Here is a 26,750-nt window from a genome sequence, read left to right as displayed (position 1 = left end):
AACAATATGTGTGTACTGGGATGCCACATGCTGACTGCTTCCATTGGAGGTCAAATTAGCTTCAATGATGAGCCTCTTGTTTCTAAAGGTCCAGGTGGAGCTGAAGGGCCTCCTCTGGGGAATAGGGTTTAGATGTGACCCTTTTTCATCCTCTGTCTCTCGGATGCTGTGAGAAGGTCTCTTGAGCATAAATGAGCCGAAGGAGACCAGCTAATGTTTACAGGGTGTCCTCTGTGACTGACAGAAGACGTCATGGTGGGGCTAATATATGGCTCACTCAGGTTCTTCTGAGTTACAGTGAAGGGTGAAATACCAGCAGGATTAAATAGATGTTTTTCAGTGAACTCAGTGAAAGACAGAATCATATGTTCTGCTTTAACACACTTTTTAGTATTTGAAGGTCTGTCTTAGGAATCAGTATGATTTCGAGTACTGCTCTATATTTAGTTGGTAAATCAGGTCATGCACATAATATATGTGTTAACAGTTGATACCACTTAAGAACATTAATAAAACCCTTAGTTTTACTTTGAGTAATATGCTGGAGATTAATATCCCCTTATCACCATCTTTACTTCTGCTTAATGATGACTCTACATTAGAACTTTCTCTTCAGCAGAGGCGTATATTATGGGCTGCCCTCACTGCAGCCAAGAAAATACTGGCATTGAGATGGCAGCCGCCTCATACTTTATCACGGCAACAATGGACCAATTATTTTCTAGATATAGTTATGATGGAGAGGTCAGTGGTCCGGATGCATGCAGCCAGTTGAAAAACCCTTAGTATGTGGGATGCTGTTTACATTACAAGAAAGAGTGCGACATATCTGTTTACAACTGTAAATTATATAAATTTTCATCTATATATGTGTATTTGTTTTTATTAGTTGTTTTCGCATTTTGAGACCCAGGCTGGGTTGGTATGGGGGTCGCCATTGGTTCTGGGGGGGGGGGGGGGGGTGTCACAAAATTGTGTATTGTACTTTTGGAAATGCACAATGAAAATAATTTTTTAAAAATTGATCAAAAAAATAAAAATAAATAAAACCCTTGGTTTTGAGTTTCATAAAATTGTTTCTAATAATAATGATTGCAAACACTTTCAGTTTAACAAAGTTTCATTTTACACTGTATGAAAGTATGTTAAATTCAGACTCAGATAATTCCGGGTCTGATTGGTTAAATATACCACATTCCAGATGTCTACACCTATGAGGTCTGTAAATTAAATAAATGAAAACACTTGATTTCACTGAAAAAAACCCAAACAAAAATTAAATCATCATCATCATCATCATCATCATCATCATCATCATCATCATCATCATCATCCATATTTCCAGACTCAGGAGATCATTTAAAAACAAATAAACAAGCAAAAATAAATAAAAAACACAGGTTGAAAACACAGACAAAACATCACCAGTGTTATAAAAGACAACTGTACCAGTGGCGCCACAAGAATGACTGGTATCACACCAAACTATGACTGGGATTTGTCAATAGCATAATGATGGGATACTGAGAATCATTCAGTCGACAGATAAATTTGTACATTAAGTTTCTCATAAGAGCCTGAAAAGTGTTAAGTCCTGCATTACAAAATAACTCACTTGAACTATAGTCCATTGAGGTTTTTTGAACAGTATTATAATCAATAATAATATTATCATTAATAATATTATAATAAATGTCTATATATATTTTAGGAAAGATTGAATGTAGAGAAAAATCTGTTTGGAAGTTGCCCCAATAGGTCTTTAGTGCAAACATTATTTTAAGTTAAATACTGTCAAAGTAACTAGATGTATTGTTGCAAGAAATTAGAGTCTGATTAATTAAATATACCACGCTCCAGATTTTGTAGGTGTTTCAGTGTTTTAAAATAAATATATCCTTCGTTTGGCAAAGTGACAAAGTTTGGCAAAGCACCGATATTTATCATGAAACGCAGAGAGAAAATCTGTAAAGCCTCTGCGACTGAAAGCAATCCAGAAAATCAATCCACCTGTACTCTCCTCTCTCCACAGAGCAGTAGGATTGGTTACACACGCTAATCATGTGTGTGTTGATTTCATCCACGCTGCCACAGCACGGGGCCGCACAGCAGTTTCCCCTCTATCCTTGCAGTGTTCAGGCCCAGCGCCTTATTGATCAGAATGAGTAAGTTAATAAGCTTTAGACTCATTCATCAGCAGGGTAGAGACTGGAACTGCACACGGCAGGCTTAATCAAGTCATCAGTGCCCGTCAAGCATGAACACAGTAATTAAAGGAAGAGATGAGGAGGGAGAAGAACAGGGCTATAGGGTTCGCCTCGGAAAGAGATAGAGAACTTCAGCGTTCCATTTATAAAGCACTGATTTATAAGGACAGTGGCTGAGTTTAGAGTCATCGCTCTTCGAATGCCATAACTAGTGCTAGCATTAATCTAGGCTTAGTTAATCAGCAGCTGAAATACAATCAACCAGGTGATCCAAACAATGACCCGATGACAGACAATTCATCCTGCTTTGAGCCAGACTTATACACACATACACACACCGAAACGAGACAAAGAACAACAGACCTCCTGCCCTTAATGACACAAACACAGCCAAGGAAGTCACCAATAATCACCATCATCATCATCATCCTCAATATTTCACCACTGCAACTCAAGGGCTGTGTGCGTGCCAAAAAGATGATCTCATTTAGTTTTCTTGGCGAAGGGTTGAGGCTGGTGAGATTTACAGCAGCTGTGAGTGATGACGCCTCTCTGCAAACAAAAGCCATCGCTCCTGTCTGGAGCAGAGGAGGAAAAAGGCTGGAAACTCTAATGGACTACAGGCCTTGATTTAGAGGCTCAGATGTGGATATTCACTTTTGACTCTTAACTAAAGCTGTTCTGTGAGGTCAGGAACAAACAGACCAATGGGCATACAGTGGTGAGGCAGGTTTTGATATTTGGTTTCATCACTCACTCAAAAAAAGAAACATGGTGTCTGTTTTAACAACTCAAGTATAACATTTAGGTTCTATTATATTAATTCATGTTTAGTGATAAAACATTTTTCAGTCATGTAGTTTTAACATGTCATGCAAAATCCTTAAAACTGCAAGATTCCTTTATGTCAACACAACCTAAAGGGTTTAGGCAGGAATCCCATCTGCAATACCTCTCCAGAGCAGAAGGTGGCAATTATTTAGTCTAGCTCGGATCTAACCTTAACTTTGATCCTAAACCTAGGATTAAAGCACCAATGTTGTCTAGATCTGTTAGAGAATAATCAAGCTAATACGTAACTAGAAAAGCACTCGGAGAGCACAGACTTCTGCCAAGGCAGATCAGTCCCCCCACACCAAAATTTAATCATTTGTTCCTTGTGCCAGTATCAACATTCCCTGAAAATTTCAGCAAAATCCGTCCATAACTTTTTGAGTTATCTTGCTAGCAGACAAACAAACCCTGATGAAAAACAGAACCTCCTTGGTGGAAGTCATTAGGATTCCCACACCAGAATGAGCAAGGCCACATTGACTCGTGACGTTTCAAAATGGCCGCTTCAAGAACAGGTGTTTTGGTTGATTACACCTTCAACCACAATGGTGGAAGAGCTTAAACACACCTATGGAGTCTGATGGATCTGGAAAACTTAAAGTAAGGAACCATAAAAAAAGAAAAAAGGAAGGAACCGTGACAGAGGGGTAGGGTTGAGAATCTCTATGGATCTAAGAACAGAACTAAAAGATAAAATCTAATGAATGAACTTACTTTAGTGTTGTTCATTTAGCATAATTACTTCATGTCATTGTACCACTTATAAAAGCAGCTGTACCTATGTAACAGGGTCAGTTATTTTGCAGCAATGTGGGTATGTATATGGTATTGTGTGTTGTTATAATTACACAAAATCTGTTCATTTTATTTTCATTTCTTTTGGTTGGTACCTGACATTGTGGGCCTGGGTCAGTGTGTGGAACTTTTGGTTTGGGTCTGTTCCCCAGCGAGCAATTTACAGTGTGACACTGCATGTATAACCTGAGTTTTCTTTTCGCACCTTTGCCTCTTCCCTTTTGTTCTGGATTTCTGTGGGAGAGGTAAGCAGCCGTGTATTTCGTGAAAATTTTTGGTTTAGCCTCTGTTAATTTAATTTTTTTACATGAACCAGCTAGTTCAGGCTGTATGAGGTGCTTATAATGTACTTAAACACATTTCTTTATCATTTGGTTTGTGCAGGAGTATGTTTTACGGGGGTCGCTGACCAGAGGTCTTTGTGTTTTATCATTTTTGTCAGAATAATAAACGGAGACTGCCTCCAAAGACGCATGTGCAGGTCTTGTCAGTAAAAAAAAGAATACAACGCAGAGTCCGACACCACCGATACACCTACTCTGTCAAAAAAAAGTTATACATAAGCTTTAATGTGACCCAAGACAATGAAGTCAAATCCTTCCTTAGTAAATATGTTGCAACAACTTCTACAAATTAAGTTGGACCCATACATTGCAAATAAGTAATAGTAACTCCAACACTGTTTGTTCACTCAACATACTTACAATTAGTTGGTTCAACAAAAAGTCTTGCTAAATGAAAGCATTTTAATTTGGTGGAAATCCTTTCCATAATTTTATTACATTCATCCAACAAATTGCTCAAACCCTCAAAGACCTAAACATCTACTTTAGACCAAAGGTATCCACTAATCTGAAATGATAAATAACTTTTGAAACACTAATCTTATCAATACATTTAAATAATTCAGGTAAAATGCAGTTTGTCATCTTTTCATGGTCATCAGATATGACCCATTTGGATGTTCAGAGGTTCTGTAGTGAACGTGAAAACATCATCAGCTTCTGCAATGTTGATTCACCAGTAAAACCCATAATAGTTTGACAAATCCCAGTGGTTGTAGATGCTTGGTTTATGTTCAATTAATGATATATTTTGCCCAAACATCTACTTTGTCTTCAGTTTTCTAATAACTTTTGAATTTATTCTGAGCTTTTATGAACTTCTACAATATGTTATTAGTGAATTAAATATAGAAATCTGATTTTCATTGAAAAGTAAAAGAGGAAAAATTTATGATGGTGATACATCACTCAGGGATGGTTAAAGGCAGACATTTCTAGGTCTTAAACCATCAGCCTCATTGCATAAATGCCTCTGTCATAGTTTTTCCAGGTCATACCTAATGAAATAAAATGAAATAGCACAGGAGTAAAGTTATGCAGATATCAAACATTGGCCAAAAATATGGCTTAGCTAATTATGCTATGAGGCTAACGAAACGCAAACTCTGCTATTGTAAGCTAAATAGTGTTAAAGAAGCCACATTAATGGCTTGATCCAGTATGATGCAAGAAATTAGAGTCTGATTGAAAGGTTAAAAGTGAACTCAGAATGGCAGGTGTATTTTCAAGTTCTTTCATTATCTGTTTCAGCGGCCATGTTCTGCATGTGATACTAAGAAGCATTATATCGTTTTAACATTTTAGTTTCTCCTATCTTTTTTTCTGAAATGTGTGTCTCTCCAGATATTTAAATTAAGAAACTGTCTTCATTCCAACAGAGACACTTAAGGAAATATGTTCTTGTGATTTGACTGATCTGACACTAAAATGTTTTTCTTAACCCATAAAAACCCAAACATCAATTATCAACCAAAATTATCTACTGCTCTAAACTGTTTAATACCTGTTGATCCACTAATCTTATCAATACATGTAAATGATTGGTGTAAAATGCAGTTTGTCATCTTTTTATGGTCATCAGATATGACCCATTTGGACATTTAGAGGCTCTGTAGTTACCATGAAAACACTGTCATCTTCTACAACATTGATTCACCACCACCAAAACCCATGGAGTTGGATCAATGACAGTGGATGGAGACACTTGTTTTTATGTTCAATTATTGATATCTTTGCTGAAAAAGTCATGTTTTCTTTAGTTTTCTCTGTTTTTGATACACAAACCTTCAACTTTAATCTGAGTTTTAATGAACATATAGATGACTTGTAAATCAAATATGGGGAAAATACCTTATTTTCACTGAAGAAGCACAAAAAAACACAGGATAGCATTGTCATAAATGGTGATTAATCATTTTCGAAAGGTTAAATAGTCAGAAAAATTCATCTGGGAGCTGCCATAGAAGTAGCACTGGGTCTTTATGGGTTAATGTCTTGTTTTCCACTGCTTTATCTTATGGATGGAAAAAGTTTTCTACTTCATCTGTCGCTCTGGTACCTGTGTATTTCCTCTGTGTTGTTTCTCAGTGCATTTTCATTGGTATCTGTACTACAAGCATCGCCCCACTCAGGTGCTCTTATCCCCCTGTGCCCTATTAGCCTTGAACCTGACCATTAGACTGTCCCTTCAACTCCTGTGACAAAAAACACACACCTAATGAAGGCAGCTCCCAGACCTGAGTGTCCTTTAATTGTGACTGTTGTTGTCCTGTAACCCATCTCCTGCTGGATCTAAAATGGGGTGAGTGTGTTTGTCAGTGTATGTCGGCAGTACGGCTGTTGTGGTGAGCGAGCTGACAGGTAGTATTAGCATCACAGGTGGCCAGGGAAGCATGGAAAGGCCACAAAGGAAACATCCCACAGACAGGAATACACACCCCCACACTTTTATTAACACAGTCTTTAGTTAATTTACTCATACCACTTCTGCATTAAGATAAGATAAGAAAAGATCAGATAAGATAAGTTAAGATATGAAAAGACATGATAAGATAAGTTAAGATAGGATAAGACAAGATAAGATAAGATAAGATAAGATAAGATAAGATAAGATAAGATAAGATAAGATAAGAAAACATCAGATAAGGTAAGATAAGATATGATAAGACAAGATTAAAAAAAGTTAAGATAAGATATGATAAGACATGATAAGATAAGTTAAGTTAAGATAAGATAAGATAAGATAAGATAAGATAAGACAAGATAAGATAAGATAAAATAAGATTAAATAAGATGAAATATAATAAGACAAGATAAGTTAAGGTAAGTTATGATAAGACAAGATAAGATTAAGTTAAGAGAAAATAAGACAAGACAAGATAAGAAAACATCAGATAAGATAAGTTAAGATATGATAAGACAAGATAAGATATGATATGATATGATAAGACATGATAAAGTACGATAAGATAAGATAAGATATGATAAGATATAATAAGACAAGAGAAGTTAAGATAAGATATGATAAGACAAGATAAGATAAGATAAGATAAGATAAGATAAGATAAGATAAGATAAGATATGCCTTTATTTGTCCCACAAGGGGAAATTCCAGGTTACAGCAGTGAAACACAAAAGCACACAAGAAAAGCACACAAGAGCAGAAGAAATGCAAAATCAAAGAATACAGACAAATCAAAAAAGCTATATATACTATTTACAGTTGTGCATATGTTGATCATGCTACAGGTTGACCAGGGATATGATTTATTGCAAGGTCTATTGCACAAAGTTATTTGGAGCAGTTTTATTATGAACACAACCTGTAAATACAATGCAATTAATCCAAACTATCTTTAAAAAATTAAAGCAAGAGCTGAAATCACACTAAATACACTGTTTCTGCAAAGATGAAATAAAATATATTCACCTTTTCTCATGAAATGATTGTGACAATGTGATTTATTCTTGATAAATAGAGTATAACTGGGACTCTATGTTATTATTGAACTTGGTCAAAGGTGTTTACGGATGTGTATAAATAGGAATATAAAAAGGAATGCAAAATTATTCCAATTTTATGGGCAACAGTGAATAAAGACAAATGAATCTGATGCTGTTTCATGCTGTTGTGAAAACGTGAAGCCATTTTTTTATAGAATCATGTCCAGATGTGACTGTATATGACTCTTTTTCTTTTTTTATGTGAATTATTTTTTTTGCTTCCTTGAGTTTTCATTTCTATATTATGTTGTGCAAAGAAGTCAATTAGTAGCAATCAGGAAGCTTGTACAATTTCTATATTTGAAATAAATCAATAATTTAAAAAAAAAATGTGACAAGAGCTGACTGTTGCTTACAACTGTCAGTCATGTATTCAACCTCATGCAGCATATGTCTGAAAATGTCTGAAACCTGGGTCATGGAGTGGATTTTCTACAGCCCAAAAACACACAGAAGGAGTCGGTGCAGAATTTAAGTTTCATGTCCTCTCAGATCACATGATTTCCAATAAGCTCGAAGGTCATTATGGAAATTTGTCCCAGTGATGTTAAAAAAAAATATTAAGTACTGCAGCTTAATTGTTCCTTAAAACAGTTAAGATGAAACCAATTGGCAAAGTATAAATCAAGATAAACCGTAGTCACTTCTCTTTTTACATAGGAGTTTTCTTTTTTAATTCTCTCTTCTAAGAAGTTAGATTTTTTTATAAACATTGAAAAATTTTACAGATACACATAAACTATATACATCCAGAGAGTGGGTTTAAAAGGAAAAAAAAACATTTACAGCAGCTCATTATTGTTTTGGCAACCAGGATTTACATAGGAGTTTTCTTGTGTTAAGGTAATTAACATATGAGCAAATCATATGAAATTAAAGTACGTAGTTTTAGAGTCAAATGCAAATTGTGCCACATTGAAGTAAATGACAGAAACATACAGATGAATATTCTTGCTGATGTTCTTGTCATTGCATTAATTGGTCCAATATTTCAATCCAAACCCCAGTCTCTCTAATCACACAGCACATAGGACAAGCTGAATACTGATCCCCCTCTGGGACTCAAACCAACAACCACAATCACTACCTGCTTTACAACTCATAATTAGCACAGGGAGCGCATCTCCCACTTGGGTTGACAATGTGAAACACACACAAAAAAAGCAACTTTATGTGCCTAAAGGATGCTGATAATCCTTTAGGAGCGTACCTCGGCCATATACGATGTTCCTGTAAACACATATGCCTGAACAGAAACACATGCTCCCACAGAGCAACTCAATTACAGCACAAGTCCTTCATAGATCTGTCAGCTCATTTGATAGTAAGATCAGCTGATCGATGAGGAACGACCACAGAGGGTTTATTTAACACTGCCGATCATTAATGTGGGTCCTGCACCTGTTGAACTGTAAACCACGCAAAGAATGAAAACCTTCAGTTCAGTTCACATTTTTATTTTAAACCTGCTACCACAGTTTAACACTTAACAGATGACAACTTGACAGACTCATGGTTTGAAAAGGGGATGGAAGAAGCATTGCTCCCTCACATCACGCAACCCATCACAAAACATCTCACTACACCAATATAGAACAATACAGAACAATACAATTACACATCCTCACAGGACAGGGACATAGATATAGACCAGGGGTGTCAAACTCATTTTAGTTCAGGGGCCATATTCAGCTAAATTTGATCTGAAGTGGACCGAACCAGTAAAATAATAACATAGTAATATATAAATAATGTCAACTCCAAACTTTTCTGTATGTTCTACACTGAAAAAAAGTAAAATTACATTATGAAAATGTTTACATCTACAAACTATCCTTTCAAACAATGTGAATAACGTGAACAAACTGAAAAAAATAAGTGTAATCTTAACAATATTATGCTTTAGTTTATCATTTCCACATGTACATTATAACTTACAGATCACAGTGGATTTACAGATACATGAAATATGTAGTAACAGGTGGAATATTATTAAAATTGCACTTTTCTTAAGACATTTCAGGTTGTTCATATTTGTTCAGGTTATTCAGAGTTTTTGCAAAATTATACTTTGTTTTAGTCTAAATCAGTGTTTCTCAAAATGTGGGGCAGGCCCCCCCAGATGGGCGCAAAGGCTTGCCAGGGGGGCATGGGATCATTCCTAGGTGTTTATTTTTTCTTCAGGTTAGAACATGTAGCAGGTGGAGATAATGTTTTAGCATTGGAGCACCCCTGGACTCATTTTAGGGACGTACAACAAACAAATCTACTGCCATGGTGATCTGTCACTGAACTAGACAAAGAGTTTAGGTTTGGAGAATGGACAAGGATTGGACTGGGAAAAAAATGTGCAATGTTTCTGTTTTTGCACAGTTTGTACAGTTTGCACTTTGATGTTCTGAGATGTGCAACGTAAACGGGCTCATTGCAGCCACTGATATTGTTAGAATGTTGATCTTTGTTACCAAAATTTGTTTGTTCTATACAAAAAAATTACCTTATTATCATAGCTGTAAGATAATTACTCATTTCCTATTTTTATTTTGAAAAATAATGTCTCGGGGAGCAGTCTTGTTGAGTTCATTTGTATTGTTCAATCAAAAATCTAAGTTATTTTTAATTTGCACAACAAATTATTCAAGGAAAAGCAAAAAGTATTCTTACGATATTGATGTTTCTTTCAGTAAAAGTAATAATTGCATGACAGGTACAATATTGTTTGGGTTGAGGGGGGTTTGGAGATTTTTCATGCTCCAAAGGGGGGCCTGACAGAAAAAGATTGAGAACCACTGGTCTAAATACATGAAAGCATTTACTTTTACAAAGAGACAAATTTGGACTTGTGAGTATTTATAGGTTATTATGAGATTGAATTGGTCTGAATGTGGAACCTGAACTAAAATGACTGTTCATATCTTAGTGTAATTTTTGCAGTTCACAAGTTCATCCCACAGGCCAGACTGGACCCATTGGCGGGCCGGATTTGGCCCCCGGGCTGCATGTTTGACACCTGTGATATAGACAGACCCCACACCCATTCCCCCTAATGACACCCACAGTGTTGAGAGCATCATTGTCACTGTTTCTCCTCCAAGTACTTCTTCATTATCTGATTTTTAAACATTCTTATAAACTGAGAATGGTTTGTACAATCTTTTAATTCATCCGCTAAACTATTCCAAAGTACTACTTCCCTTACTGTGATGCACATTGATTTTAAAGTAGTTCTTACCTTTAGTTGGTACAATTTATTAATACCTCGAAGATTAAATTTATGTCTTTAAATAATTTTTAAATATTACCTGGAAGACATTTTTGGTGCCCTGAACATGAGTTGTGCTGTTTTATAATCCATCAAATCTATTAATTTTAGGTCTACTGATTTGAGAAAAAGTGGGTTGGTGTCATTATAATGAGCTTAATAAACAAATCAATAGCTTTTTTTTTTTTTTTTTCTTAAGGCAAATCAGTGGTAATAAATTCATTCTATAGCCATTCCCCCAAATTTCAACACCATAATTCATATAAGACATGACAAATAAATCATACAATGTAAGTAAAGCACTTTGATTAAGTACGTGACTGGACATTTTCATCACGCCAACACATTTGGCAACTTTTTTCTGTACATAACTTATGTGGGGTTTCCAAGAAATCCTTTCATCAATTAATATCCCCAGAATTACCTCAAAATTATGTTTGGAATAATTGAACACAGTGTGACTCCTCAAAGCAAAAGTTCTTCCTTGAAATATCCAGCGATTTAAACTGGTATATAAACAGATGGTCTGGTCCCAGTACAAAGATAGAGGGTCCTAATACTTATGTTACATTAACATTCTGTCTTGTCTTATTTTGTTTGTTCCTTGTTTTTTGTGTGTTTGATGATTGTTATTGTTTGATTGCTGTTGCTGTTTACTTTGTCTTATTGCTTACTTTATTATGTATTCAATTTGTGTTGCCTTCAAGGATTTATGTATGTATGTATGTATGTATGTATGTATGTATGTATGTATGTATGTACTCATTTATTTCTTTACTTTTCTAATATGTCAGTATGGGGATGAGGATGATAAGTGACGTTAATTACTTACAAAATATCTAAGGGACTTGACTTTTCATATATCATGCTGACAGGAAGCTAAAGGATAGACTGTTGTGTGGCGCAAGGTTATAATAGTTTTGGATTTTTCATAATAGTTTAGTTTTATTTAGTTTTGACCTTTTTTTCTCCAATTCAGTTAGTTTTGATTGGTTTTTAGAGCAGGTTTGCTAGTTTTTATTAGTTTTAATTTTCTTCTAAATGCTTAGTTTTAGTTTAGTTTTAGTTTTTTTCATATCTTTTCTCTTCTTCTCTGTCATATTCACATAAATCCTGTACAGGACTCTGCTGCTTTCTCCCAACTTTAGTCTCCATGTTTCCAGGTAGAATGGGGACGAGAAGACAACTGTAAACCACAAGTGTCTTATGGTGCCAGCAGCTAAAATTGCTAGAGCAAAATAAATCGATTTTATATCAATCCGACACTGACAAAGACAAAACGAAGGGAATTTTTTCCATAATTTTTATACGTTTTAGTTAGTCTTGTAAACACACGATACTGTTTCAGTTAGTTAGCGTTTTTTCTTTTAATTATAGTTTTTATTTAGTTCAGTTAATGAAAATGTTTTTTCAATTCTAGTTTTCGTCAATTCATTCATTTTCGTTAATGATAACTACCTAGGTGTGGAGAAGGGGTGGGAATAAAGAAGTAATACTTCCTCCCACTCCTTCTCGAAAGTGCAAATTAAGCCATGTATATATATATATATATATAAGTTTTGTTTATTTTTTTCCATGACTTCTTAGTACCTGTTTTATTTCTAAGGACTAAGTAAGACTACTTTGTCTTGTTGCATACTCGAAATAAACTAAACTAAAAAAAAACTAAAAACTTTGTGGTGAAAAAACAACAGCGGTACTCGCAATGTGTGTGTCTAATCTCACATACTATTGCCTTCACCTCACACTATTGATTGCTATATAATCATTGACAGAGCAATAAGTAGAATGGGATTCAATTAAAGGCTCGGCCAACTGATGAGTAGTTTTTTCATCCACAGGCCGTCTCTTAATAGGACCCCAATTAATGAGTAACTAATAAATGAAATAAATGGCCAGTTGTTTGTTGGTCACAAAGGCCTGTGATGAGAGTGTCTGGGCTTTTAACACTGAGCAGCACACTCCAGTGTTTGCATTAAAGTGTCGTATAAAAGTTTGTCCCATTGTGCGGCATGCTTACAGGCCCACACCGGGGGCTTACTGTCACAGGACTAATTGTGTCCCCTTTCAGGCCCTTTGTAGAGCAGCACACTTCTCTTGTGTGTGGGGCGGAGGTGGGTGAAAGAGAGACAGGCTTTTGGAAGGGGTTTGGGGACAAGGAGGAGGGTGAGTATTGGTAATAATGAAGGAGCAGGCACAAATGACCAACAATGGATCTCCAGGATTATGGTCCAGACAAAGACAGTGTTGCAGTAATTACAGTGCAAACACCTCTGCAGTGTGTGTGTGTGTGTGTGTGTGTGTGTGTGTGTGTGTGTGTGTGTGTGTGTGTGTGTGTGTGTGTGTGTGTGTGCGCGTGTGTGCGCGTGTGTGTGTGTGTGTGTGTGTGTGTGTATGCTCACTGCTTACTATGTGTGGCTTGGGGGGCAGAAGGCCTTAGCAGCTGTGTCTCACAAATCCTTATTACTGTAAAAGGAGGATGTGTGTGTAGGGTGACTGATGATGGAAAGGTTTTAGTGTTTCCTGTGCTTTCATTAATGCAAAGGCATGATATGTTTCTCTTGTTATGCTATATGATACGAAACTGTTTAAAGAAAATGAAGATCCAACATAATTTTTCATGGTGTCATCTCTTATCTTTTACCTTATCTTATCTCGCTGTATTTTATTCTTTGTTATTGTTATTTGTTACCCCACTGACCCCCAAAGTGGAGGCAAGGGGTATTGTTTTTGGTTCAGTGTGTTTGGCAGCAAAACTATTGGTTAAATTCATACCAAATTGGGTTTATAGATTGCAAGTGATCCAGAGTAGATCTCATTACAATTTGGGTACAGTAGGTCAAAGTTCAAATTTTTTATGAATTTTTAAAATCTTTTTTTGCCCATTTACTTATAATGGGTGAAATTTCAAATGTCTGTAGCAGCAAAACTATTGGGTCAATTCATACCAGATTTTTTTTATAGATTGCCAGTGACCCAAAATAGATGTCATTACATTTTGGGAGAAGTAGGTCAAAGTTGCAATTTTTTAGGAATTTTTAAAATCTTTTTGCTTCTCCCATTCACTTATAATGGGCGAAATTTCACATGTCTATAAAAACATCAATTTTGTTTCAGTTTACTTCAAAACTGGTGCATATATAGAGGCAGTTGATATGCTAAGATCACCGCATGCATAGACACGATGACATCAGCTGGATCGATGCCAAAATAAGATACAATACATGTGGGGGGCGGGGTTTGTTGTGCCTGGCACCACTTGTTGCTAGCATGCTTCTTTTTAACCATCTATGAGAGTCTTGTGTGATATGTGTGGATTATGTGATTACATCTTTCTTCTAGTCTAATACTTTTGTGTTATTATTTGGCAGCATGCAGCTCTTGGAGTCCAAGAAAATAAACTGTATGGTATGGTATGGTATGGTATGGTATCGTATCGTATATGGTATCGTCTCATATTGTATCGTATAATTTAGTCATTTTGGTTTTGCAAATTTTAATACAATGTCTTTTTTGGGTTTTGGGTAGACATTTATTTTATAAGAAAACCTACTGCTTCGGTCAACTTGGATTTTGATTATCTTTCTTCAAAACATTAAGCAAAGAAATGTTTTACCACAGCACTTATTAAGCTACACAACCACTTGATAGTTGACCAATGACAAAGAAAGATCACAGTTTTGAATAGAAGTAAAATAATGGTTGCTAGATACACACAGTGATTTGAAGCAACGTATCTCACAGCCATCTGGTTCTAAGGTTAGGATGTGGTCGACATACAGATTTATGGAAAGATATCAGGACACATTGTATGACTTTTACTTTATATAGAATAAGTGCACCTACCACACATGCATATGCACTTTTTCCTTGCTAAAAATCAGAAATACAATATGGAATGGTGCATTTTCTTTCCTTTGAATAGTTTATTGAAATAGAAATAGAACATTGGAATATCCCCTTGTGGGACTAATAAAGGCATATCTTATCTTAACAGTTAATGAACAAATGTGTTCCATGTAATTAGCCTGCCTTCATTATCAGGTCTCATTGTCTAAAAGTTAAATCAACAGAGAAATGACCTGTTTCTCAAAGCGGAAAGGAAATGTATTTCACTTAAATCATCTGGAGCGACTTAAAGTCCAGGAAAAGTTTTCAAATGTGTAAAATAGGTCTTTGGGCCTCAGCAGGCTTTCTCCATCCACATCTCTCTCTCTATCTGCTTAGGCTGATTATCAGAAGTGGCCCATTTACAGTATGGCTGGAAGGTAATTAGTGGGATGAGCCGGCAACAAGGATCCTCTTCAGGGGTTAAGAAGGCACATACTTAAGTACCTCTGGCTTGTGTGTCAGGGTGGTAGGACAATATGAAAGGGATTTCCCTTTAGGTTCATCCACAAGACCCACCCTGTTCAGAGGAAGAGCAGTATGGTTTTCAATGGTAAAGTCCCAGCAGCTGTCCTAATGGATGGATTTTGGTTCAGGCAGGGGGGTGTAAGTTGGTTTGATTCACTGCTATTTTCAAATAATTATAACATCCATAAGATATCATGTTATGTCATGTTACTTGACAAAGTAATGCAAAAATGAGGGAAAACAGGTTTCATGTGGTTTTGTCTTGCCTTGAAAAATAGTTTTAGTCCCTTAATAAATGATCTGAGGGCAATTACAGCTACGTATCTATTACAACCACACTTCCTTTTCATAACAAATAAATAAACAAAAGAAATCAGTTGAGCATTTCTTTTCAGCTCATAAGGAATCACGTCACATAAGGAGACGACATGCTCTTTGCACATTACCTGCAGATGTACTCATACTCTACACTAACAGAACAGTGCACTAAGACCTGTGGTTATATACTTATGCAAAGAGACCAACACAGCAGGACAACATTCACCCCCTCTAATATATGATGCAGACCCTCTGATTAGGTAGCTGATGGTGATCACCTTAGCCCAAGGGCCTGAAAAACGAACACATACTTCTGCTAGTAGCTTAAGCCTCTAAAGAGCAATTATTCCATTCATATTGAGGTGATTGCGTCCCATGAATATGAAATGTTTGCCAGTCCCTCCTTTAACATTGTGAGGGTTGTATGGATGCTCTTGGAGGACAAAGCCCTAAAGGTATTGCCCATTTCCATATGTGTTAGGGAAATTGAGGAGGGCTTGAAACAGCCCCCCGTTTACAGTAAACTCAGGGTCTCCTCTGAGCCTCATATATGCTGAGTACGCAACTAAACTGCTTTTTCCAGCTCATACCAGAATTACAATGTGCATGATCATCTATCAGGAGCTGCTAAATAAACACAACGTGTTGACATTATCTCTCTGCATGTACTATCCTCACCGAGCTTTGCAGAACCACTGTTTACTCATGCTCACATTTGCACAATCCTCGACAAACTGGGCAGTTTTATACCATCATGTATTCACTGCATGTCTTCTTTCATTAGACCCACTCATATTCTGTATTTAAATATTCTATCACTCTTATTTTAAACCAATAAATAAAAAATAAATACCAATAAAGTTATGACAATCACATTTATGCAGATGTTGATAAAATGGTTTAATTTAACACATGTCAAATGTTTCTTATTTGGGCTACTGTTAGTTATAGGAGCAGAGGTCATAGGTCACACTAAATATTAATGTTACCATCTGCAAGCTATTTAGCTCTGATTTTTTTTCTGTTCATTTAATACTACACATATATTTCCTGTACTTTCATTCTGTTGTATCTTGACAAAACAGACTGAGAAATAAATATTTATGTTCACTGCAACCGTGCAAAACATCAAGAAAAGTTAAACCAGCACAATACCTTTGTACATTTACTTCTATTACTTCTCATTTCTTTCTTCTACCTATAGTATTTATTTCTTTATTAGAATTTCCCCTTGTGGGACTAATAAAGTCATATTTTATTTTATCTTATCTTATCTTGTTATTATGTTTTGTCTCTGTATTGTATATACCTTCATGATATAATTAACCCCTCGTGCCATGAAAACATACCTGGTAAGAAGCAAAAACAAACTGTTAAATATCAAATCATGAACTGAAATTGCTATTTGCTACAAAATGTATTTAAATCTAATAGAATTTGTGGGAATTAAGACAAATTAACTCCGATATACTTCAGCCATAGTAACATTTCTTTATTTTTCTGCATTTTCATTTTCAATTATGACTTTACTCTTTTCCATTTTGCATCAATATTTAGTGTTAATTAATCTTAATAAAATCAGTCGAATATTTTCCAGTGTTGTTGTATAATTCTCAGTCATCACGACGAGGTTGTCTTTGCTAATCGAAGCTGTGTGTTTCAGTTTTAAAGATCTCCCCAGGGAATATAGCTCACTTTTTTTATAACAAGGCACATATTTGTTAATGTCCTCATGATTTATTAGGAAAGAGACATTTAACAAGCTTTTGTCATGGAAGCCCTGTGAAAGTCCACTCATTGGGTGACCTCGCCTACCAGTGCTTTTACAGTTGATGGTAGGGTTGAGGGTAATGGGTCAAGAAAGGTGGGGGTGAAGAATTTAGCATAAGCATGGGACCCAATCTGCTGGGATTGCTCTGCACAGTGAGGGGGCCTCCATAGGCTTATACTAGGGGTCTTTATTTTCAGGCCCTTTTTTTTGGAGTTTTTAACACAATTTACACCGGCCCTCTGTCTCAACCTGCTCGCCTTATTCAAATGCATCAGTCACTGTCGGGGCTCCAAAGTTTCCAGTGGAAAGCCTTTTTGAATGGCTAAACTAATTTGGGGAGTAGTCCTAACCGAAGACCACAGTGTCTGTCCACAACACAAGAATATTCACTTTTGCAACAAAGCACAAAGAGCACAGCTAATTTAAGAGGATTCTTTTCCTGGAAGCAGAATGTGGTAAAACAGTACCACAGAGGGTTATAGTTCAAACATAGAGTCCTCCTATATCTTTGAGTGCTGTTGTAAAGCCATCAGCTGATGAAACTGTGCAACAACTGAAGAGGGTTAGCTTGTCGTCTTCACCTCTTTGCAGAAATGCATGCGAGACCAGAATTGAATCAAGGACCCTAAGATAAAGAGCCCTGGATATTTAGATAATTACACCTTCTCATGTGGATTATAGTTTTTCTCAGTCGCTTTGGTACATTTCTCAGATCAGATTTGAAATTCTCAAATCTACTTGTTCAGTCTTCACATCATTGTGTCACTTATGCACATCAAAAAAGCAGTTTCTCATTTCTTTGAACAAGTTGCACATGCTTTGGTACATCCGTGCAAATGATTATGTACAATTCTCTGCTTCTACTGTACATTATCAATTGCTTATGTCATGTTGATCAAAATGTATTATAATGGGTCTATGTTGAATAGCCTCACCTCCCCACAATATTTAGGCATTAGTTCATGGCATAAGTCTTGCAAAATGGTTGGACAAGTTGTCATAATATGTCAAGCAAGACTTTTTTTCTAAATCTGTCCTGAATTGGTAAATTGCTCCCAGGTGAATCTTGACTTTCTCTTACGAAGAGAAGATATTCATTGTGATGTGGATGGGAATTTGTGGCCGAAAACACAGGAACGCCAGGAGGTGTAGGAAGACTGCACTGTTATCCCTGCAGCACTGCATGGACAGTTTTCCCTAAGGAGATTGTCCTATGTTCACATTCATACTTTTGTGTTTTTGTTTTTTTCTTTGTGATATGCAGTGCTGTCTTTTCCTTTCTGTATTGCAATGACATGGTCTATCAACAAATTACAGTACAAACAGTAAGAGTGTAAATGTGAGTCTTGTCCAGTCTCTTGCAATCAGTCTCCCACATACACTAAGGTGTAACTTACAATTTACAATAACTGTCATCAAAACTTTAGCATAGTTAGGCTTATGCAGGTAATCCATGGCATTTTGCTATTTGTACAAACTGTTTTGAGAAATGCCCTTACTGTTTTGCAAATGTCAAAGATGATTCAGGAAATGTACCAAAGTGACTGAGAAAAACTATAAATCCTATTTTCTCAGGGGTCCCAGAATTCCTATCAGCACCTCTGACTTACAGTTACAGATGCACACACCTGACAGGTCTGTCATTATTGTATTTTCCCGTATATTACCCAGTTGCTGTGTGTAAAAGGGATGGAAGTGTACATTCATGTGTGTACGATTCCTTTAAATAGCTCCACAGACAGACACAGAAAGCTGAGAAACAGACAGCGTTTCATTAGCTATTCCTGTAATGTCAATAAAGTTTGGATGGTTAACAGGAAGAATGTGGGAGCAGGGGGGAGTCGCACCCCAAGGCCATATGAAGCATCAGACCAGACTGAAGAGGAGGAGGAGGAAGAGGATGATGATGATGATGATGTCATCACCCATCAACTGACAGGAGAAGAACTCACTGGCATCATAACCAGGTCTTTGGTCTCTGAACAGGGAAAAACTACGCAAAAAGACTGCCTATTGGATAGTTTTTTTGGAAATGATGTGCTTCAGAGATAAAATGTGCTAAATCTTATAAACTTTGATAAGATAAAGTGGAAGCAAATGACTAAAGCACTTGCAGGATCATGTTTTCAGCATACATGATGGTGTTGTTACATATATACATAGGTGTGTTTACATTATTATATAGCTTCATAAATCTTGGTAGATATCTTGGTAGACTCTTGATAGATAGATAGATAGATAGATAGATAGATAGATAGATAGATAGATAGATAGATAGATAGATAGATAGATAGATAGATAGATAGATAGATAGATAGATAGATAGATAGATAGATAGATAGATAGATAGATAGATAGATAGATAGATAGATAGATAGATAGATAGATAGATAGATAGATAGATAGATAGATAGATACAATGTAAAAAAAAAAAAAAAAGTAAAAAAAAAAATTCTGGCCATGTATAATGGTTGTGGCAAAGGAAAAATTAAATATTTGTCACAGTGATCACATACTTACTGAAATTACTGAGATTATACTCTATGCATTACTCTAAACTTCAAAATTGAATGTATTTTTGTTTGGTTTCCTTGTTAATGATTTGCCTGTTAAGAAATTGTTTATAATTAATGTCATTTCGTTACCAGCAAAATTTCATATATATGCTAGCAAATTTGCCAATCAGAAACCCAACCTTGTGGTCTTTAAATCCAACTTAAATTCCTTCTTGGACGCTCTTAAATTTTGCACAAACTCTAAAGCTGTGAAAACTAAAGTCCTGTGTAATGAATTTAAACTGTGATTTATTTAAACTTAGTTTACCTTCTTTTCTTGTTTATTCTTTCACTTATTGTATTTACTTAATTTACTTATTTATCTGTTTATGTGTTTATTTTCTTCCTGTCTTGCCTTGAGCGTTACCTGTTATTGTTTATTACTGTTGTTGCTGTTGATCTGCATTGTGTAAATAAAGCTGAAAGGAGGAAAAAAAAAATTATACTCTATGCTGAGATTATACTGACGATATCAGGTTTGTCTTCCATCCTTTGAAAGGTCTCTGCCAAGAAAATTATAAATATGAATTTGCATTTGAAATGTGTTCTTTTCTATAATAACTTTGCCTTTGCAGTCTTTAAAGTCAGTACCTTAGTAAAAGTCTTTATTTACAGTATTGTACAGGCAGCTCTTTTAGAGTAGTTCTTTAGCAAGTGTCTTTTAGAGTATGTATACTAACCTTAATGTCAACCTGGATATTAACCCACTGTTGTGTTGTGTTTTGGTCTGTTGGTTTTTTTGTCTTCTTGTGCTGTATGTAAAGCTGCTGAATACTTGAATCTATCTATCTATCTATCTATCTATCTATCTATCTATCTATCTATCTATCTATCTATCTATCTATCTATCTATCTATCTATCTATCTATCTATCTATCTATCTATCTATCTATCTATCTATCTATCTATCTATCTATCTATCTATCTATCTATCATGCTCAAACCTCTTATGCTGGGGATCTTTAGGGTGAAAGCTCCATCTAGTGGCCACTTCCTAAAAAACAGACTCCAGACTGGATTCACACTGAGCACTAGAGGGTAGTGTTGTATTTCTTGTCCCTTTAAAAATGACATTGCACTGCTCCATCACATTATAAATACATTTAACCTTTACAATATAAGCTCCAATTAGCCTACTTTATGGTTCATTTAAACACTGTCTATAAGTTTATGGAAATACAGTAGAGGACTCTATAAACAGCCATCACTGCCAGTTTAAAAAGGGAATGACATAATTTCTGCTCTGAATATTGCTCAGCGATATTGATCTTTTCAACAGCTTTGATATCTGACCCACAGTGAGCATAAACCCACTGCAGTTATTCTAATGAGAGAGAATATTTTATTGTGTAGTTTATGAGAAATGCAATACAGCAATAACTGTTGGCACTGTTTGTGGGAAACTTCAGATAAGAATAGAGGCTTTGTAGTGACTTTCTTTCAGCTAAATCAGCAAACATTTATTGACCAGTTCACATGGGAAGTTTTATGTGTTTTTTTTTTTTTCTCCAAAAACCGACATGTTCTGTCCTTCGTCTCTCTTCCATGACATTTAATGCCTCTGAAGTTGTACTGTACTCCATTAAAACCATTTCTGAAAAGGCCTGAACATATTAACCTTTGGAAAATGCTGCTTCTGTCATCTGTGAAGTCTCCAAACTCTCTCTATCTCTTAAAGGAAAGGTCATGGGCTAACAAAAATGTCTCTGGGCTAACACTGGAACGTCCCATAAAATAGAATATTTATAACCTTCCTAATGAGTGAAGAGACTCAGACCAAACTTATTGTATTTGGTATTTTTATCATAAAGCTGGTCCCAAGATGTTGACGTAGTTATATAATTAAAGTTTCACGTCATACTTTATCTTCTAAAAACACACATAAATATATTCAGCTGGATAAATCTGACATCCTTCAAGTTCGTACATAAAAAAAAAAAACAGAAGTCGATTCTATAATATTTAGTGATTATTAGTATTATTTTTTCTCTTAGTGTGAAAAAACGGTGGTAACGAGTTCAACAAAAATTGTGGAAAACAAGACAATGGCCAAAATAAAAGGAACAAAGATACAGTTGTGCTCATAAGTTTACATACCCTGGCAGAATTTGTTTGACCATTTTTCAGAAAAACATGAATGATAATAAAAAAAAAATTTCCTGTCACTCGTGGCTAGTGATTGTGTGAAGAGATTTATTATTAAACAATATATTTATACTGACAAGAGAAACTATCCAAATGACCCTGATCAAAAGTTGACATACCCTAGTTCTTCATCCTCTGTATTGGCCCCTTTAACATCAATGGCAGTTTGAAGTCTTTTGTGGTCACTGTGGATGAGGAAACTTTATTTTCTCAGATGGTAAAGTTGCCCATTCTTCTTGGCAAAATACCTTCAGTTCCTTTAAGATTTTGGGTTTTCTTGCATGAACTGCATGTTTCAGACCTCCCCAAAGTGGCTCAGTGATTTTGAGGTCAGGAGACTGAGATGGGTTCTTCTTCACCTTCACTTTTTTCTGCTGTTACCAATGACAGGTTGACTTGGCCAGGTGTTTTGGCTCATTGTCATGTTGAAACATCCAAGACCCTTCCCATGCGCATTCTGTCAGGGTATGTAAACTTATGAGCACAACTGTATATATAAATACAAAGCAATAAATAATATAAAGTTGACAATAACAATAATATTATAGTTAAAAATAGAATAGAATAGAATAGAATAGAATAGAATAGAATAGAATAGAATAGAATAGAATAGAATAGAATAGAATAGAATAGTGTTTATCATATAGTTCCATCGATGGTAGAGGTTTCTATTATTTGTACTAACTGTTGCAGTAGTACATCCACTGTTAATACTTGTATTTGTAGTAGTAGTAGTAACAGTCATGGACCTTTGTTCCGGTTTTTAGTAATTATACCAACACCAGCTGATCTACTTTTGACAGTTCTAGTTCAGTTATCTGTGCATCAATTGCATCTGTGTGTCTCCCCCTACTTACCCCCTTCTCCTCCTCTCTCCCAGTCTCTTTCTCTCTATCGCTTTGTTTTTCTTTTTCTCCTCTTTACCCTCTCTCTTTTACCCCAGCCCAAGATTTTTCTCGCCACTGTCTCCAGTCACAAGTATTTGCTCCTGGAGGATTCTATTGGGTTTCTGTAAATTGGCTTGGAAGTCAGCTCTATATGTAAAGTGTCATGAGATAACGTTTGTTATGATTTGGTGCTATATAAATAAAATTGGATTGAATGATTGAATTTGATTGATAGACTAGACTAGACTAGACTAGACTAGAAAAGAATAGAATACAATACAATACAATAGATTTGATTGTCATTATGGAAGTAGCACATAGTTATAACGCAAATGAGTAGGATCAAAAGATAGTAATATCCCGTCAGAGAACAAACTTTAATTGATTGCCATTCCAACATTTATTTTAATATAAAGTAGCTCCTTGCTTTGGATAATCCCTTATAGTCCAACTAAAGCAAAAATGAATTTAAAAGTAAAAATGTGGACTTTTTAGCAACACTAATCTGTCAAATTGTCTCTAAAATGTCCCATCAGAGAGATTTTGAATACCGTGTTTTGACCCATTAGTAGAAGAAGAACTACAGAAGATGAACATTTATACAGTACATTCACACATTAACCTGAAAACATAATACAGAGGTGTAGAAAGAGATTTTTTATCTACAATTACATATTATGTTTCGTATTACAACACCTCTGCCAAAGTGCCTTAATGACTCCACCAGATGATATAGCGCCTCTGTCTCCTGAATAATTCCTCTCCTGCCTCCATCCTATTGTGTATTCATGGTGGTTTGTTGTATTGATTTGGCTGCTGCATACTGATAGCCAGAGAGATGAAAACCCTTTGGACAGCGGAGACAAAGGCCTTTATGATGGACTGTGATGCTTCACATTGATTCTTGTGATTGACTATTGTCACTCTCCAGACAGCAAGAAGTGGTGGACTGCATCAGCCTATAGAGTCAGCGGGGTGGGGGTGGGGTTGGGGGGTTGCAGGCTATATATGATGAGATAGAATGACTGTAATGTTAGAAGCCATTACAAAAATATCAGACATCTAGTGCACATATCATGTTTATGTGGTGAAGCAAAATTTTGACATTCAGGTTTCATTCAACTGCTTTTTTCTCCTCCAGTTTTCCAATGGGGGACCACAGAGCATCAGAATGAGGAGCGGAGGAGGCATGGGATTGATCACCAAGCCTACCTTGTCCAGGAAATGAATTAATGACCTTGGGGAAAGTCATCCATCCATTTGACAGGCGCTGGAAGTCAACTCTTTTTGCAAATAGGTACATCTTACTCAAAAGAAACCACACAAGGGCAATGGTTTCACAGTTTATTAGAAAATTTGAGCACGAAACACTTAATTTCTTGCATTTTGGTGAATTTTAATGCACAAGTTTGTACCTTTGCTACGTCGGTTTATGGCAGAAATGTTTATTTATGGGAAGTAAATTGCGAAATTCAGGCACAAGATGAAAAAATAACGTACTATGACATTCTCTGGAAATGTATTCCCTTCATTTAGTGCTTTTTTTTTTTTTTTTTTTTTTTTTTTTTCAGATGGACACTCTTCACAAAGTGGAGTTGGCCATCAGGGGTAATTTTCATCTGTTATCTTCTCTTGATTTGATGTTAAAATGGAGCCTAAAAACAGAACCACTCTAGAAAAAAAGTAAATAAAAAATACACCTAACACAAATAGCACTGATCTACAATCATTTGAAATTATGTCTCAGAGATTAAATGTGGTAAATGTTATGTATTTTAATAAGATTAATTGGAAAACAAATGACAAAAGTGCTGGTTTGCTGAAGTTTTCAAGGTATATGATGAAGTGTTATGTACATTTATACAATAGATTTATAAATTTTCCACGAGATCGAACCTGTAAAGTGAATGTATTGTCATGTGCAGACAGTGTTTTGAAGTAGATCTGGTAGCTCTGAGACAAATATTCTTTTGGAGTAAAACCCATTTTATCGTTAATTCTCAAATTTTACATTTTAACCAAAGACTGTATCTTGAAAACTTCAGCCAACCTGCATTTTTGACTTGATTATTCTTTATCAGTGACTTACATGTGGTAAAATTTCGCTACTTTTATTTTACTTGTAGACCAGTGTAATTAAACAATAGGGAAAATACAATAAAATACAATATATTATAACAGACACCAAATCATACTATATATAACAACTCTGATACTTGTAATAACTGTATTAAAATGCACTACAGCAGTAAGATAACAGAAGGTAGGTACAGCTAGGTTCAGTATTCATATTTGGTTGTTTATGACCCACAGTAATAGAGACAGTAATAGAACGGTATGTGTTTATCCCTCTTATGAATTCCATTCTTTGGATGCTGTCATTGACATTGTGGATTGGCTACAAACACTTCATGGAATGATTCTGTATTCCCTTCAGATACCACGTTTCTTATTTATTAATATAGTGATTTTTTTTCTGATCCTTTCTGTTTCTTTTGCATGTTTTTATCTACTCCAATTAATTAATTATAAGCTTACACTGATCAGCCATAACATTCTTACCACTGACAGGCAAAGTGGTATAAATGTTGATTATCTCACTACAATGGGACCTGTCTATGGGTGGGATATATTAGGCAGCATGTGTTGGAAACAGCAAAAATGGGCTAAAGTATGGCTCTGAGCAACTTTGACAAGGCAGAAACTGTGATGGTCATATCACTAGGTGGGATCATCTCCAGATCTTGTTGGATATTCCCAAAGTTAACCCTTTAGTGTGTTAAGTATGTTATTGGAAGACATAACAAGAATGTATTACTTTGGTCACATTTTTCAAAGTGTTTTAATATGTAGAAAATTAAGGTCAGTGAAGTTCCCATATTTGGTTTTTTACCCGTAAGTGGCAAAAAATAAAAAATAAAATAAATCCAAGAAGTAAGTATAAAAAATATAAGAAAAACACATGTAAGATGAAAACATCACTTTTAGAACATTACAACGACATAAGTGCTGATCCAGACACCTGTCAGCATCCACATTCTCCCTTTGAACATCATTCCTTACATTAGTACCATTACTTCATGGTACCTAACAAAGCAGGTACACTCACTGTTACTGCAGAGGTGGACCTTACAGACCCTGTAGACCACATTAGACCTTATTGTTGCCTCACTGTCCTCACTGTAACTATTGCTGTCACTGTCTTGTAACATATGTGGAAATGATCAAAAATAGTCACTGGCCCAATAAAGGGTTAAGTGATTAGTACCTACCTAAAACAATCGCATTTTAACCAATTGACCATCCATTACCACCTGTCTAATATTGTGTAGGTCCCCTTTTTTCCACAAAAACAGCTCTGACCCAAGGCCTTGACTCCACCAAACCTCCAAAGGTGGGCTGTGGAATCTGGACCAAGATGTTTGCAGCATATCACTGAAATCCTGGAAGTAGAGAGGTGGACTTCCATGGACTGGATATATTTGTCCAACACATCACACAAATGCTCATTTGTCCTGAGATTGGGATGTCCTTCCTTAGTCGATTTTTGGTTTATACTAACAGCAGACCGGGACACAGATGCTCTGACCCAGTTATCAACATTACAATATGGTCTTTGTCAAAGTCACTCAGTTCCTTACATTTTGCTGCTTCAACACATCAGCTTTGAGGACTAAATACTCACTTGCTGCCTAATATACCCAACCCAGTGAAAGGTGCCATTATAATGAAATAATCAATATAATTACCACTCCTCCGGTCAGTGGTCAGA

At 35.8% G+C, this 26,750-nt stretch overlaps 1 long non-coding RNA gene across 1 annotated transcript; it reads left to right on the top strand.

The window, feature by feature from the left end:
• The first annotated feature begins 7,363 nt into the window (after positions 1–7,363).
• Positions 7,364–20,996, top strand: LOC115411477 (uncharacterized). The gene is made up of 4 exons (XR_003934220.1): positions 7,364–7,429; positions 10,195–10,196; positions 17,331–17,340; positions 20,984–20,996. It is a non-coding gene; the product is annotated as an uncharacterized LOC115411477 (long non-coding RNA).
• Positions 20,997–26,750: the final 5,754 nt, after the last annotated feature.

Source organism: Sphaeramia orbicularis, chromosome 20 (genome assembly GCF_902148855.1).
Source record: "Sphaeramia orbicularis chromosome 20, fSphaOr1.1, whole genome shotgun sequence".
NCBI lineage: Eukaryota > Metazoa > Chordata > Actinopteri > Kurtiformes > Apogonidae > Sphaeramia > Sphaeramia orbicularis.
Note: the sequence above shows the minus strand (reverse complement) of the source record. Positions and strands in the feature narration are given on the sequence as shown.